Raw genomic sequence first — 6000 nt, 5'->3', positions numbered from 1 at the left:
GAGCGTTTGAGTGGTGTAACCCATTCCTTCAAACGTTGATGACACCGAGTGACGCACTCAATTCGTCAATTTGTTCAGTGACGATACGTAATGAGCACGTGTTGCAGATAAAAGCCTGTACAAACTCTCAGCTATTCCTTACCCGATCCAGCTCGAATTGTCTCGTGACCAGATAAAGTTTGCTTTTGGTAAAGCAGATAGCCAAAGGTCGCGATGCTCTTCTGACACTCGTAGGTCGTAGGCAGCGATTCAAACCTAATTCTAAGTAGTAGAAGCGGCTGCAGAGACGTGTTGCAGATAAAAGCCTGTACAAGCTCTCAGCTATTCCTTACCGCTTTCTAGCTGGAATTGTCTCGTGACCAGATAAAGTTTGCTTCTGGTAAAACAGATAGCCAAAGGTCGCGACGCTCTTCTGACACTCGTAGGTCGTAGGCAGCGATTCAAACCTAATTCTAAGTAGTAGAAGCGGCTCATAAGTCAGCGTGACTTTCCCCGGCAAGTCGTACGCGTGTGCGCACGCTCGAACAAGCGGAAGAAGCGAATCCTCCCAGCGGACAAACATTTGCTAGTGTAGCCAAGCTGACGCGATCGCTGGGCTCCCTTTTCGCTCGACGGCGTTGCTAGACAGCTGGTTGGATTCCGCGCGGAGGACGCGGCCGGGCCGTGTGTCTGCTCGCGATAGATATGCGAGGGATGGCCCGCGCTCGTCTTGCACGGTCGCACAGGGCCGCTCTGCCAGCTTGCCAAAGTGCCATCGATCTCTTCCATCTCGTCGAAGAAATTGCACGGGTACCTGTGTACCGTGAAGCGTGTCCGTACACGGGCCGCATACGAGCTCCCCTCTACGCCGCGAGGAGATGATTGCGTCGCGCCACCTCGTGAATCCGCAACAAGGAGCGGCTGGTTGGTAACGCCGGGGGGTGGATTCGCTCCATTTCGAAGTTTCAATCGACAGGATCGTTGTCTCGTTTAGAAAAGCCTCGAGCATTGGTGCAAAGTTGAAAATGTGCCATGCAATTCAGTCTCTTCGCGTGACTTCAGAACTTGGAAGGGGTTTATGCTGTTTACGAGTGAAAAAGTCGCCAGGTCTTTTAAAATTCTAATGATATATGGAGCCACGATTTGATACTGCACGACGGCTGAGTTGTTGGAAAATTTATCAGAGACTGCGGATGATTGCCCCTATTTACAATTAGTCGAGAGGCATGAACAACTGTCAGCGTTCCTCGTTCATGTTTTCAGCCTTCAAATATTTACCGAACACGGTAATGCTTTCCCAACACCTTGTACAGAAGTCGTAAAGATTATCAGCGTTGGTTTACTCAAAACTCCATCGCCAGTACACACGTGTATACTATACCAACTTAAGATTGCTTATCGAGCGTCGCGCTTCCTACCTTACTTTAAACGCGAACTTGTAGCCCCGTTCTTCAGAGTTTACCGGATTAGTTATCAGTCGCAATAAGAATGATAGAGCAATAGGACGGTACTGCCAGCTGCGTGACTCACACGGAACGACGAAAATGATTGGAGAACACGAGTAGATACACTTATAGACCATATCTCTCGTGTTTCGCGTCGAGCAACGGGGAATCGTTCTTTAACTATGTACGAACGATATTTTCACATTTCATACCTAGTTCTTCCCGGTTTAGTCGGATTAGCTACGAAGCTTCGGAAGAGCCTAGTCCTCACGTATTGAAAAATATAAATTCATTACTCTCTAAATTGCATAAGCCCTAGGTGATAAGAAAATCAGGATATCTCGGAAGGGTCAACTGGGGTGTCTGAATCGCTAGAGACTTGTCGATGACACTGCATGTTCTGGACCTCCCCCTCCCTTTTCCCAGCACTTCCGAGTTTCGAATTACATAATATCACGCTGGGCGAGCTACGTTCGTGTGATATTACATTCTATGGTACGCCCTGTAGAAGTAACGACGTTTCTGTCGTCCCAGGAATATTAATCGTGTCTAGCCAGGCGAACAAACGATTCATGGGAGGCTCTGTCACGAACAGGATTCTTCTGCAAGTTCATCGTGCGTCCCCCGAGCGAGACTCGGTACTGCCGGGCCAGCGCGGCGATTCGCATGTTGTGTCTCGTGCTGGGTAGCTGGATAATTAAGAAGGCCCCGAGGTCCCTGTTGACTCAGGCGGTACCACCTGGCACTCACGTTCCAAGACATGCAACCCATCCTCCCTGCTCGCTGCCTCCGCGCTCTCACCTTACGGAAATACTTCCTCTTGCGCAATGTCATCGGCCAATCGGTTCCCGATAGCTAATCGCCGCGGTCTGACGTTGCTAAACGCACGTCATTCGACTGCACGAAGGTTATTAAACGCTCCACGAGGTCGGGGAGGGAAATTGCACGATCATGGCGTGATCGATCCGGGAAAAAGTAGGAAACACGTTCGGCGACCGCGCTATAAAGAATATTCTCTACTCTATCTCGTACGTAACGTTATGTCATGCGACTATCCATTGCGCGGAGTCGCGATTAGGTTATCAGCCTAGAAACGACAGTTTACAGAGGCAATTAGAAAACTATAGGAATTATTGTGTCGCGATTAATGGAACTTTATTAAGGCGCAAGTCACTGTTGCCTTCGTTATTTCGTTAAATTACTTCTGCTCGACCTCTGGTAATAAGTTCGGAACCAAGCGCAAAGATACGAAACTATCGAGAAATGCCAATATTTTTTATATATAAAATGCAACGGTATACATACGAAACGGTAATATTTTAAGGTAATAACTAATTAAGAATTTCGTTTGTTATGCAATAAAAAATACAGAAGAAACAAGACGTTGCTTGGAAATAAGCATAAGTAGTAAGTGAAGTGTTTACATATTCATATATTAGAACACTTTTTTATACCGAGTTTACTAACACAATGCAAGTTGTCGTCGAAGCAAGAAAGTAGATGAACATCGTGCTTTTACAAAATATGCCGCCTCTTCTTTCGTAAAATCACCAGCAAGGTGATTCGGTGTTCACTCGTGGCCCCTCGTTAATTATAGTATCCATTGTACTAGCATCGAATTTCCGGGCACAATAGAATCGGGAATCGTCTAGTACCGGGCTCTCGGATCGCTCGAACATTTTTCCAACCTTTCCCACTCTTCCTTCCGAGGTACATGCCCTCGTCATTCCGTCGCACCCCTTTCTCCCTGACCGGCCGGCCGTGATGCCTCGATATCTCGCGGTCAGCAATGAACAGTTGGTCGTCGCGAACGGTAACGAACGGGCATCGAAGCTTTTCCGGGACACGAGTCAAGCCGCGGGATAAACTAGAAAATATTGTCCCGCGTTATACGGTTCGGGCCTTGTCATCAGCACCTCTGCCCCGTGAATCAGCGCTGCTCCGACATTCCGTAATGAACATCAGATGCATCGCGGCAGAGCGAGCTAGGCTCCGTTCCTCGTAATTCAAGGTGATCAACCACTCCATTTCCTATTCTTCTCTTATTCTTCCTATGACTTTTATTTACCGCTGTCCCTATACAGTTTGATGCTAAACCTTGGGGGACATATTCGCGACGGTAAATAAAGAATCCTGGATGTACTCGAATCCTTGAATTAACTCAGTCAGTATAAACCGTCTCATTTCTATTTATTTCTATTTACTATGGGATTGCTTAAGTAGCGTTGCTAACAAAGTTCGCGACTTCATTAACGTTTGCAGCATTGGCAAATGTGCAAGGAGTAGTGTCGTTAAGCCGCTGGGTAAGCTGCAGTTCCTCTATTAGGTCGAGAATGCGAGTTCGCAAGTGTCGCGAGAGACCCTCGCGGAAGCTTTTTCCCGGCTCTTTAATCTTCATTATTATCACTTCTGCTCGACGTTGCTCCGCGCAACTAATCCCCTTTGTAGTATGAATCGCAACACGAACGCGGTGGGACGTTTCCGGGGGAAAGGTCTTAAGTTCATTTTTTCACTCGTCAGATATGATTCGACGAGCGTCGCGTTGTACATTGATGACTTCTAAATGCTCGTTGCTATTAACTGCGCTGTCGCTTAGCTGTCGATAACACGGCGGAGCCCCGCACGCCACCGCCACAAACGTTAATTTAACCCGAGGTGATTATCCCGTCGCGTTCAACCTGTTCGAAAGATTGATCGCAGGCACTTGCCCGCGCAATCGGCGCAGCAAGACGAGTTCGAACGAAGAACGACGACTCTGTTTAAAGCTTGCTAGCATCGGGCGAAAGCAGAGGAAACGCGAGCAACAGAAGGCGGGGAGGAATTTGATTACGCGGCGACATCAGACTAGCAACAACAGCGACGTGTTTCACGGTTCCCTGTGTCGATTCCGTTTTTCCCCCGTAGTGACACGCGCTGAGAGCTTTAACGAGATACGCGCGGAGCCGCGTATTATCGGATCTTTAGGGGTGGCAGGTCCTCTTTTGCCTGGCGGAGCGTTATTGTCGTTGTCGAAACTTCCACGAGCGACTCGAGCGAACTTGCGTGTACTCGCGTGTACACGCGAGCACCCGGGCCACTTTCCTGTTCTCGTCCCATCCCTTTTTTTCGGGGATGAACGGTCTGAGGCTCCAAAAAAAATCGCCAAGTGCGAATTTCGCGCCCGGATCACGGTGCGATTCCACCATTTCCCCGCTGGGGGAGCACGCTTCCGGTGTCGTATCGACGCGAGTAACGGCAGGATCGCACGGTACACGCTCGGCTGTGTACACGCACACGGGGGAATCCCGATGGAATCCCGACCGAAGGGCTAAGAGAGCACTCCAGGGTGCCTAGCCCCCGGCAGTGAATGGCAGGAGAAGTGGCGGACATTCGGTGGCTCCGAAGCTCATTGGTCCGCCAGCTGACGTGTACAAGGAAATGGCATTTAACGGATTAAAAGCGGCCATCCAGGACAGGCAACGGGCGAGAGACCGATAACGGGCCGCATCCAGCTGGTCCATTTTCTTTGTTTTTGTTTTCGCGCACTTCATTTTTTTTTTGCTCACCCTCCGACCCATCGCCTGCCCCGCGTGTGTACACACGCGCGACCTATTGATTTCGAGTAAAGTAACAGCCTACTGTCCTGGGAATGGCTTTATCTAGAGCTCGTTGCAGTGACCAGGGCACCGTCGATTCTCGCTATGTATTTCAGGGAGCTTAGGAAAGCGAAGGGACTATTTATTGGTTGATTTTTGTCAATGTTTCTGGGGAAATGTTAAAGAAAAACGATGAAGGTGTTCGGTTGGTACAGATTAGGTGTTTCTGATGTTTTTAATCTGGGACGCGTCGAACATGAAGGTTCAGAGCTCACGAGGCGTCAATAGCCAAAGGAAGCCTCGGAGCATTACGAGAATTTAATTTCCATCGAATGCAACGGCATAAAACGCGGGGGAACGAATGCGTAGAAAAAAATAATTCCAATATCTGTGGTCGTGTTGTTAATCATACTGAATGGTGGGGTTTGCCTGATGTGAAAGCGACACGCCGCGTGATCGCGAAAATATTTCCGCCCGGCAAAGCTCGGGCCCTCGCGGCGCAGTAATATCCTTTCGCGCGTGGCGCCGACAGACGACCCCTGGAAATAACGAATTTCCGAAAAGCGATGATGTCGCCGCTCGTACGTTAACGAGATTCACGCGTGCCTCGCCGACAGGTTCGCCATTAAAAATCTGCAGTCCTCCAGAGCGATGTCGATGGGATTTGGAAACAACTATCTATGTATAGGCGCGGGGGAAACCACGGCCTTTCTCCGATCACGGCGAACGAAGGCACTTCGGTGCTCAAATATAATTGACACGTTCGTCGAAATGTAATCGAAACGATGGAAAAAGCAGGCCCGGTGACACGAGTTGCCCGTGACAATTCATTAATACGAGAATGTTTCTCCCTAGCTCGCCTGGTTGGGTAGCCTGGAATAAAACGGGGATGAAATCACAAATAACGTTAGCGACGCAATCCTGTAGTTACCAATCGGCACGTTGCAAATAATTATCCGCTGACTAAATAAAAAAAAAATAAAAAAAGAATTATTTCTCCC

At 48.8% G+C, this 6000-nt stretch overlaps 1 protein-coding gene across 2 annotated transcripts in view; it reads left to right on the top strand.

Moving 5' to 3' along the window:
- The first annotated feature begins 1397 nt into the window (after positions 1-1397).
- Positions 1398-6000, top strand: part of LOC143366756 (uncharacterized) — a 59817-nt gene continuing 55214 nt past the window's right edge. For both annotated transcript variants that reach the window (XR_013084806.1, XM_076808110.1), the window contains exon 1: positions 1398-1540. The gene's annotated coding sequence lies outside the window, so the exon portion shown is untranslated. The remainder of the gene's footprint in view (positions 1541-6000) is intronic.

This window comes from Andrena cerasifolii, chromosome 3 (genome assembly GCF_050908995.1).
Source record: "Andrena cerasifolii isolate SP2316 chromosome 3, iyAndCera1_principal, whole genome shotgun sequence".
NCBI classification, from domain to species: domain Eukaryota; kingdom Metazoa; phylum Arthropoda; class Insecta; order Hymenoptera; family Andrenidae; genus Andrena; species Andrena cerasifolii.
Note: the sequence above shows the minus strand (reverse complement) of the source record. Positions and strands in the feature narration are given on the sequence as shown.